The sequence below is a fragment of the Natator depressus genome, chromosome 3 (genome assembly GCF_965152275.1).
Source record: "Natator depressus isolate rNatDep1 chromosome 3, rNatDep2.hap1, whole genome shotgun sequence".
Classification (NCBI taxonomy): domain Eukaryota; kingdom Metazoa; phylum Chordata; order Testudines; family Cheloniidae; genus Natator; species Natator depressus.
Window position 1 is genome coordinate 107,754,611 of NC_134236.1, and position 10,897 is coordinate 107,765,507.

A 10,897-nucleotide genomic window follows, 5' to 3' on the forward strand; every position below is an offset into this window, starting at 1 on the left:
ACTAAAAATTTAGATGTGATTTAGCTCAAAGGATGGGTGAAGTTTTGGGAGCCTTCTGATGTATAATACATCTGTTTTGCTAGCACAATAGCAATATATTGTTGCCATTTAGCCATGATCCATTAGAGCATTTTTAACACAATGTTCCATCTTAAACCCCAAACCCTTTAACTTATCAAGATGCTGAAATATTTTCCTCACATCCACCCTTAAATCTAAATATTGGCATAACATTTAAAATAGGAGAAACTTCCATATCAGGTGGTGTAGGGTGCCTAGCACAAGGGAGAACCATTCTTGGCTGGCCATTAAGTATTGTAGTTTGCTTTTAACTACGCCGATATCAGATTTCAGAGTAGCAGCCGTGTTAGTCTGTATTCGCAAAAAGAAAAGGAATACTTGTGGCACCTTAGAGACTAACAAATTTATTTGAACATAAGCTTTCGTGAGCTACATCCGATGAAGTGAGCTGTAGCTCACGAAAGCTTATGCTCAAATAAATTTGTTAGTCTCTAAGGTGCCACAAGTACTCCTGTTCTTTTTACTGATAACAGAAAACATCCGCAGAGAGGAATTGTCTGAGCAAAAACTCAATCACACATACAAGGGTATATGGATCATCTCATTCTATGCTCATCAACAATAGATATTCTCTAGGTTCCATCCAGCTGAACTTACTTGGATGGCATCAAGAACAATTTATTTCAGTTAACTGAATAATAATCTTAAAAGTATCTTGTTTTAAGATAGTCTTATGAACTATAAAACTACACATTGCACTTATACACACAGCAATGAAGATAATACTGATTTCTGGGTGACCAACTTGAGACACTTACTGCTGGAGCCACCTAGTAGTCAGGCCGGGGCATCTCCTTTCTAGACAACCATTGCTGACAGCCACTCCAACCCTGCAGGGGCCTGCTCCTTCCACAACTCAGCCCTCCAGCCAGGTTGTTCATTTGTGTCTGTCCATTTAGGGGTATATAAAGAGTCCAGAGAGTAGCCCTCTTAAGCAAGGGGCTCTGGGCTTCCCCTTGGATCAGGGTCTCATGGTCCAGACCCTTTTGACTTCAGGGACTCCTCAACTGGATTCCCCACACCAGGGGGAGACTTTTGGTACCCGCAAGGGATTGGTAGAGGAATCCCAGTCCACCCTCTCCACCAAGTTGTAATTTAGGACCCAGTGGTAAGCAGCTAACTCCTGCATCAATTAGAAGTAACAGAGGAGGAGAAGGACCTTGGCGTATTGGTTGATCATAGGACTATGAGCTGCCAATGTGATATGGCTGTGCAAAAAGCTAATGCAGTCTTGGGATGCATCAGGAGAGGTATTTCCAGTAGGGATAAGGACGTTTTAGTACCGTTATACAAGGCACTGGTATACTGTGTGCAGTTCTGGTCTCCCATGTTTAAGAAGGATGAATTCAAACTGGAACAGGTACAGACAAGGCTACTAGGATGATCCGAGGAATGGAAAACCTGTCTTATGAAAGGAGACTCAAGGAGCTTGGCTTGTTTAGCCTAACTAAAAGAAGGTTGAGGGGAGATATGATTGCTCTCTATAAATATATCAGAGGGATAAATACCGGAGAGAGAGAGGAATTATTTAAGCTCAGTACCAATGTGGACACAAGAACAAATGGATATAAACTGGCCACCAGGAAGTTTAGACTTGAAATTAGATGAAGGTTTCTAACCATCAGAGGAGTGAAGTTTTGGAATAGCCTTCCAAGGGAAGCAGTGGGGGCAAAAGATTTATCTGTCTTTAAGATTAAACTCGATAAGTTTATGGAGGAGATGGTGTGATGGGATAACATGGTTTTGAATATTCATGGTAAATATTCATGGTAAATAGGCCCAATGGACTGTGATGGGATATTAGATGGGGTGGGATCTGAGTTACCCAGGAAAGAATTTTCTGTAGTATCTGGCTGGTGAATCTTGCCCATATGCTCAGGGTTTAGCTGATCGCCATATTTGGGGTCGGGAAGGAATTTTCCTCCAGGGCAGATTGGAAGAGGCCCTGGAGGTTTTTCACCTTCCTCTGTAGCATGGGGCATGGGTCACTTGCTGGAGGATTCTCTGCTCCTTGAAGTCTTTAAACCACAATTTGAGGACTTCAATAGCTCAGACATAGGTGAGAGGTTTTTCACAGGAGTGGGTGGGTGAAATTCTGTGGCCTGTGTTGTACAGGAGGTCAGACTAGATGATCATAATGGTCCCTTCTGACCTTAGTATCTATGAATCTAAGTGTTTTGACCAAAACTATGACTATAAGAGTTATGATTTTATTTCATTTATCCAGGTTTCTCTGTACTTGGATCTGTGCTGTATGCAGCTCGTCTTCTTACTACAGTTTGTTACAGAGTAGCGTATAATCTTCTGTAGTCACTATCTCTCATAATCTTCTTTATCAGTTTGCCCTTCTCTCTTCCTTATAAGTGGAGAATAGCTTTGTCTCTTTTTTATTTTTTTCCATTTTTAAAGCTTTAAAAAGTAGTGATTACACTAGCCTGTCTATCTAAATGCACTTTTACAGGATTCTCTGAAAATGTCTTCTGTGTCCTGGGTGATATTATCTCTAGCTATTGCTAGAGAAACATCAGTTCTGTCAGACAAAGACATATACTAGATTGTCACTTGTCTTAGCTCTGATATCTCTTGGGAGTATTTTGGATCATACTGACATTTATTTCAGGGGTTCACTATGATCATCTTTAACAGGGTCATATATAACCAAGTTACTCAATCATCTCTCTCCTTTTTCAATTGAATTCTCTTGTAAATCAGGTTATTTGGTTGGCTAAATGCTTTACCTCTTTTTCTGATACCTTGTCTGCATTGTCCTCTCTGTATCATACAGTGTTTGTACACAGTTCTGACAAAATGAAGCTGTTTTCAATTCTGCTATATTTCTCCCTAATTATACTTTCATACAAAACAAATTGGAAATGTACTGATAATGGATGGAAACTATCTTAATAAATCCCCTGTGCTGCAAGATATAGCATTGCTAGGCTCTTTTGTTATACAGTAAGTAGATTCAACCATTCAAAATAAATGTTAGACATTAAAGGGATGTTATTTAATACAGTGAATAATTAAAATATCCATTTCTCATACAGATGTTAGCACTGCTCATATATTTTGCCTTCTTCTGTATTGCCATATTCTCTTGCTTAATGGAGAATCTTCTGTGAAAAGTAGTAAACACACAAGTAACTGAAATGCAAAAATGTGCAACAATTCTTTGTACGTAAGGCCTGTCCAACATCCATTGAAGTCAAGGGAAAGATACATGTCGGTTTCAGTGAGCATTTGATCAATCCTTTGTATAGCATCTTCCATCCAAGGATTTCAATGTGCTTTTAAAAACTTCCAGCTTAGCCTCACAACACTCCTGTGAGGCACCATAGATAAGTGCTATGCCTATTTTGCAGATGGGCAAACTGAGGGACAGAAAGTTTCTGGGGCCAATTTACCACCTCTTTATTTATTTTTCCCAGATAAGGGACTGAAAAGTCCATAAGGGCTGTCTGGCAGAATTTCTGTTGGTGGGGATGCATTCAGCTTTTGCTTCCTTGTGGAAGTGACAGCAAGTCTAACCCCTGAAACCATAGCTCTCCTAAGATCTATGTAGATCAGGACATTGTGCCACTATACAGCCATCTAGCGCCACCTCCTCAATGAGCCATACTCCTATCAAGTACCACAAACCACCAAACTGCATTAAGTTAGCCTAGAAATCCCTTCAGGGAAGGATGAGGTCATGGAAAGCAGCTTTCATTCACCATCCACTGAACCTGATCCTATGGCACAGCCAAGGACTGGGTGAGATGAGAGAAAGGGTGAGCATGCCACAGGACTGGCTCACTATCTCTATTCCCCTCACCCCTCAAGTCTCAGGGAAGAGCAGCATGTGGCCATATGTGACTTGCCCAAGACCCCACAGGAAATATTCAGCAAAGCCAAGGAATAAAGCAAGGTCTCAAGCTAAGAGTACAATCAAATATAGAGGTGTCTAAATGCCATCAGTTGCATCAGCACTTATAGGCACTTGCAAATTTGGAATCTGCTTCTAAAGCTTTCCTCCAAGTTAAATGTTCTGGAGTTAGTTTTTGTGGAACTATTCATGAAATAGAAACTGCTTATATTTCTGAATCAGAGCCACAGGATCATCCTTCTAGGTGCCTCCTCCTTCCACTTCAGTCCAGGGCCAGCCTAGTGGCTTGTAGCTAAGTCTAGGATTCTGGCAACCTAGGAGCTGACTTTCCAGAAAAATACAAGGAATCTGCATCCAACCTCTGTTCTAAGAGATTTCAATTATTACTTATAGATATCCCCCCAACAGACTGCTTTTCTGAATATATGCAGCAAGTCTGTCCCAGACTTGTATTTTTAGCTTAAATGCTTGTTTGCATTATTTGACTAAGCATAAATTGTGTTCTTGACTACATAACATTTAAAATAAATTCAGTCTTAGGAAGTTTTGAAGAGTTATTAAAGTGTTAAAATTATATTTTTCTCTCTTCTCCCTCTGATTTTATGAAACAGACTTATGCAAAGGGCAGTATTTCAAGATGTCAAATTTTAGTTTGAGTGAAAATGCAATGATTCGACAAGAAAGCAATATCTTTATTATTTGTGTTTTTATTATTATATTTTTTCCTTTTCTTATTTCCTGTCAAACTTTGAAAAGAACAAAAACATTATGCCACAGCAACTTCTAATTATATGAGGCCCTACAATGCACTGTGTCACTAATTCTTAAGACAATACAATTCATTCAACTTTCCTCCTTAATTATACATTTCCTTTGTAAAGTGTACTATTAATAATTATCCATTTCATTCATTTGTATATGTCTAAAATAACCAAGCTGTTTTTACGTGTTTAAAGTTAGGCACTACTAGTAATACAAATAGGTCCAATAAATTAAAATTGCTGAACGAAAGAGGAGACTGAAAAATTTTGAAATTTCAGTGAATATGTTGAAATGTCAGTTTTTTGACAAAAATGGATAAACTCACCTTTTTTGCTGAAGCACTCACTAGTTCTCACTGACTTCAAAGGGTGCTACTCAGCATTTCTGAAAACCAAGACACTTATTTAGGCTCCTAAATAGGGATTTAGATTCTCTAACTGTCGGCAATCAGTAATAGTTAAAAGTTGTTTCCATATTGGATTTTTTTTCCCACTTCATGTTTTCTGCAAGAAATTGTGCCACAAAGGGTATTTTCCCCATCCAAAACTTTAAATTATGAGTATTCCCATTCACAATACTACTTAAACGAGTTACAATACCACTCAGATGAACAATATTAGGTACATGCTTTGAGCTGCTCAAGAATTTTTCAGTAACCCATTTTCCCCACCAAAATTTCTGATTAATCAAAACTGAAACTGTTGGCAGGAAAGGATCAGTTTCAATTAATTTCTTGACTTGAAAAAAAGAATTCAAAACAAGTTTCAAGATTGTCAAAATGCCCTATTTTGACACTTTCTAAACAAAAAAGAGTTTCAAAATTTGAGCTAATTATACATTTTGTTTTAAATTGGCCAAATTTAAATGAAACATTTAATATCATTAAAATAAAGCATTTTGATTGACCCAAACAAAAAATAAAATCTGTGTATTGATTTGCAAACTTTCTGAGATACTGAATTTTCATCCTGATTTGGGATGGGAATTTTTCTTTTGAAAGCTCAAATATTTTTCTCATATGGGAAAAACATTTCCCACCCAATTCTATATGTACATGAGTGTTTGCATGAACAGGTCCTTAGACTGTAAACACCCCAGGAGTGGAAAGTCAATGGGACTTAGATTCCTCAGTAACTTGATCACTTTATTTTATATTTTTAAGCTCTTATCTTTTTATATGTCTGTAAAGTGGCACTCTCAGCTTTGGCAGTATATAAATAAATAACAAACCAAATAGCTTTATCACTATCTTACCTTGGTCATGTCAGCAAATACATGTGTGTTCATTTTATGGTCCTCTTGCAATCTCTCTCCTCATGCTTTATTTTCTCACGTAACTTTTTAGTTGCCTCAGCCTGTTATAGCTAAAATAGACAGGATTTGAGAGCAATACTGTGTAGTATACAACATGTCAGGAATATTTATTCTAAATGGATTTTTATGTGACTATATGAGATACAAAACAGACACAATGTTGACCATGAAGAAAAAATGCAGCACCTGAATTATGAAGACATTGGAAATGTAAGATGTCAAAACCTTTGATTGATCAGGTATGTCCTTGAGATTCATTATATTTCTAAAGGTATTTGAAGATTTTGAAAGTCATTACCTGGGTCTTGAAGGCATAACAGCTGTCACCTGGAAAACAGCAGTAAAAACATTGTATTTCTCATCTTTAATTACAGAACAGAATAAATGTTGATTAACTTGGGATATATGAATTTATAGCCCCTCGACAGCCAACCTCCTTTAATGTGATCAGTTTCAAGTATATCTGCCAAATCAAACTGTAAGAATCCTAGCCTGATTCTGCGTACATCACAACCACATCAGAGATGTTTACAGTTTAAATCACAAACCACAGAATCCGTCCATTCAAGGAATGGAAGGATCTGTGGTTATAAATTTGTTTTAGATGGAAGGCTGAAAATTGAGAAGCACAAGTAATTTGTTCTATCCAGAATGGTTGAGAAATGAGCACCTTCACTGAGAGCAAAGTCAAGTTAGAAAGATAGCAGTACTGTTAATAATTAATTTCACTCTATTGTGTCTGGCATCCTGGCTACGATACCACAATATCCCGTCAGAAACTGTCATATCTCCCAATGTGCAGTAATCCAGTTGAGATGCATTGTGCCTTGCTGTGGTACTGCCCAACATTATAAAATTAAAGCAGGAAATACTGTCAGAAACACCCACCTCATTTAATGTAATTAAATCTAATTTGGAGGTGAGAGAGTAAGTCTAAAGCACTGGCCCAAAGTTGGAAAATCTATATATTGCAATCCCCATGTTAGGGGTTCGTAAATCATGTTTGATAACAACCATTCTTTCCCCCTAAACTTCCATCCAATTTTTTTTTATTTAAACTCAGTTCAGAAGGAACCATTTCACATTTTCAAATTATGGGATACTGTGACTCAATCCTGCTGAAATAAGCATATAGTGAAAGCAGTTGAAATTTTCTATTTATATGGCTCAGTTTTCTTGATTTGGTACATCAAAGTTTGGGTAAGCTCTCTCTCTATGGAAGAAATCTATCCTAGGTATTTGCAATAATTCTCAGCTCTTATATAGTGTTTTTCAGCAGTAGATCTCAAAGCGCTTCACAAATATAATGTCAATATAATTAGCCCCATTTTTATAAGTCAGGAAATTGAGGCACAGAGAGGTTAAGTGACTGGTTCAAGGTTACCCATAGGCCAGTGGCAGAGCCACGAACAGAACCCAAGTACTCCGAGTCCCTCACAGAGGCCTATCCACTAGGCCCCGCTCTCTCATTTGCTCCTTCTCTTACTGTAGTAGCTCAGTGCCTCAGAATCTTTCAAAACCGTATCCTTCAACATCCTGGCTAAGTAGGGAAGTGCTACCATCCCCATTCTACAGATGTGGAATTGAGGGACACAAACTAAGCTCAAGGTCATAGAGGAAGTCTCTGGCAGAGCAGGAAACTGAGCCTCAGTTTCCCAAGTTCCAGACCATAACCACTGAATTATCTGGTCCCTTGGTGCAGGTGTCTTCCATGCTCATCTCATACGTTAACTCCTCAAAGTCTCTGCTAGTGTAACCCACACACCTTTGGGGTGTGGTGTTCTGTGAGAGAGAGAGAGAGAGAGAGAGAGAGAGAGAGAGAGAGAGAGAGAGAGAGAGAGAGAGAGAGAGAGAGAGAGAGAGAGAGAGACGCGCGCGCGCGCGCGCACTAACAGGAAGTTGGCTTTTAGCTCATGCAGAAGAGGCTCATGCACTAAGGTCGCGAGGTCCCTGGTTTGATCCTGCCCGCCGACGACTGGGGTCTGTTGGCATTACACTAGCCTCCTACTTAAACTTTTGCCTCTGAACAGAAAAGTGTCAGAGGCTATTTGTTCTGCAGATGTTTTTAAAATGAGGGCTTTTAAAAATGTATTTTTGATACCTTTCAGAGTAACAGCCGTGTTAGTCTGTATTCGTAAAAAGAAAAAAGAAAAGGAGTACTTGTGGCACCTTAGAGACTAACCAGTTTATTTGAGCATGAGCTTTCGTGAGCTACAGCTCACTTTATCGGATGCATAGCATATCGTGGAAACTGCAGAAGACATTATATACACACAGAGACCATGAAACAAAACTTCCTCCCACCCCACTCTCCTGCTGGTAACAGCTTATCTAAAGTGATCATCAAGGAGGGCCATTTCCAGCACAAATCCAGGTTTTCTCACCCTTCCCCCCCCCACCCCCCCACCGACACACATACAAACTCACTCTCCTGCTGGTAATAGCCCATCCCTCTTTGAAACCTCTCTTTATAATGCGCATGATAATCAAGGTGGGTCATTTCCAGCACTAATCCAGGTGTTCTCACCCCCCCACACACACACACACACACCCCCCTCCAAAAACCACACACACAAACTCACTCTCCTGCTGGCAATAGCTCATCTTACAATGTGCACAGCAATGCACATTGTAAGATGAGCTATTGCCAGCAGGAGAGTGAGTTTGTGTGTGTGGTTTTTGGAGGGGGGTGTGTGTGTGTGTGGGGGGGTGAGAACACCTGGATTAGTGCTGGAAATGACCCACCTTGATTATCATGCGCATTATAAAGAGAGGTTTCAAAGAGGGATGGGCTATTACCAGCAGGAGAGTGAGTTTGTATGTGTGTCTGTGGGGGGGGGGGGGGAAGGGTGAGAAAACCTGGATTTGTGCTGGAAATGGCCCTCCTTGATGATCACTTTAGATAAGCTGTTACCAGCAGGAGAGTGGGGTGGGAGGAAGTTTTGTTTCATGGTCTCTGTGTGTATATAATGTCTTCTGCAGTTTCCACGATATGCTATGCATCCGATGAAGTGAGCTGTAGCTCACGAAAGCTCATGCTCAAATAAACTGGTTAGTCTCTAAGGTGCCACAAGTACTCCTTTTCTTTTTTCTTTTTTTGATACCTGTTACAGCAATATACAAAGTTATCTAAAGTGAAGACTGGAGAAAGGCCATAATGAATTATTCACCAGTTTTCTCAGTGTGTAGGACCCGAGCCTGCACCACTGAATTCAGTGACAGCTTTGTCATTGCCTTCACTGGGTGCAGGATCAAACTTTTAATGGATAATGTTTTGAAATGGTCTGAGGCCTGGTCTCTTTGTTAGTTGCCTTAATTTTCACCTGCAAAATTTGCTCCACAACATAAATTTAAGGTTTCAGCCACAAAATTTAGAACAAGAGCTCTTATATCCCAGAGTGTGGAAGTTTGGACCCATGGATTTGGCTTAGAGCAGTATAGTGATGGAGGGCTGTGCAATTTGATTTCCAGATCTCCCTCCCCTATGTCTAAATTTCATGATAGTTAGAATATAGGGTTTTAGTTCAGGCTCAGTTCTAACAGAAATTGGCTACATGTCACCTTGTAGTCATTTCCCCTGGGGCAATGTTGATTTTACCAATCACTAGTCTGTCTATGGGCTCTTGAAATTCCTGAGTGTTCTATATGGATTTTGGTTTTTGCAGATAGATAAAAGACCATCTACTTGGTCCCCCTTCCTCTTTCAATGTACTTCTGTAAAGGGTGGATACTTGGTTTCATTGTGCTTATAAGGTTTCCAATGGCTAATTTCAGCAGCCAGAAATAGTATTCCTTGAAGAGATTTCTGCTTTACAGAGCATACACTCAGCTTTCACCAGGTTCCTATCGCTCTCTGAGCAGCTCCCAGACAAGGCTTTTCTCTTTCTCTACAGTGCTTCAAAATGGAGGCCTTGCACTTCAAAATCAGCCAGTCTTGCCCTTTTAAGGTTGACTGACCAATCAACACGCAGAAATCAACAAGATTAGGTGATGGGTGAATCTCAGATCCATCTCTCTCTTATCCTAGTAATTCCACATGCAATTAAATAGAGGCCTGTGCAGATCAATCAGTATTTGTCACATTTCTAGCTTTGATCCATTGTATGATTATTTTAGGAGTTTTAGTTCAAACTTCACAAACTGTTAGTGTCAATGATTTGCATATTTATTTCTCTACAATATTAGGGTAGGATAAGGAATGTCTAAATAGTTTATTTAACAGCAAGGTACTTAAATACATTATTTCTTTTGAAATTATTATACTGTGCTGGCACTGTGGGTGGTATGGCAAAGTACAGTCAGTCCCGTTTCATACAATGGTATTACGGTTAAAAATGTTCATGATATAAGGAGCTGATTATTTAGGATTGTTCTCTTATAGTTTGTAGATGAGATGCCTGTAATTGTCTTCACTTTTGTTTGCACAATTTAACAAACAAGTTCCCCTAACTGTCACATTTAATATATTTTATTGTAGGCCCTGGAATTTATATTGCAAATGCAAAAAAGTTGCTGTACACAGCGTGGGGAATTAATATATATGCTATGCTATTCAGATGGCTGCAAGTTGCTATTGTAACATACTGTGGTTTAGATTCATTTTTAGTATCTATTTTTAAATAAAGGAAATTAAGCTGGTTAACTGTGCCCCCCCCCCCCCACAGAGTCAAGCAAGCACATACAACATACTTGTGTACATTGTACTCTGGTTATGAACACAAATGTTAATTACCCTAAACCAAACATTACACTCTTTAGGCAGACTTTTAGGACTTGATCCTGCAAGCTGCTGAGCACCTTTAACTTCCAATGAAGTCAGTGGGGATTAAGGCTTCTCAGATTCCACACAGGTGCATGCAGCACCTTGAAGGGTTG

General features: G+C 39.3%; 1 long non-coding RNA gene across 3 annotated transcripts in view; it reads right to left on the reverse strand.

Moving 5' to 3' along the window:
* Positions 1–6,684, reverse strand: part of LOC141984030 (uncharacterized) — a 52,957-nt gene extending 46,273 nt beyond the window's left edge. For all 3 annotated transcript variants that reach the window (XR_012638619.1, XR_012638618.1, XR_012638620.1), the window contains exons 1-3: positions 6,321–6,684; positions 5,963–6,072; positions 5,034–5,092 (exon numbers count right to left, since the gene is read on the reverse strand). This is a non-coding gene — a long non-coding RNA (uncharacterized LOC141984030). The remainder of the gene's footprint in view (positions 1–5,033; positions 5,093–5,962; positions 6,073–6,320) is intronic.
* Between the last annotated feature and the right edge of the window lie 4,213 nt (positions 6,685–10,897).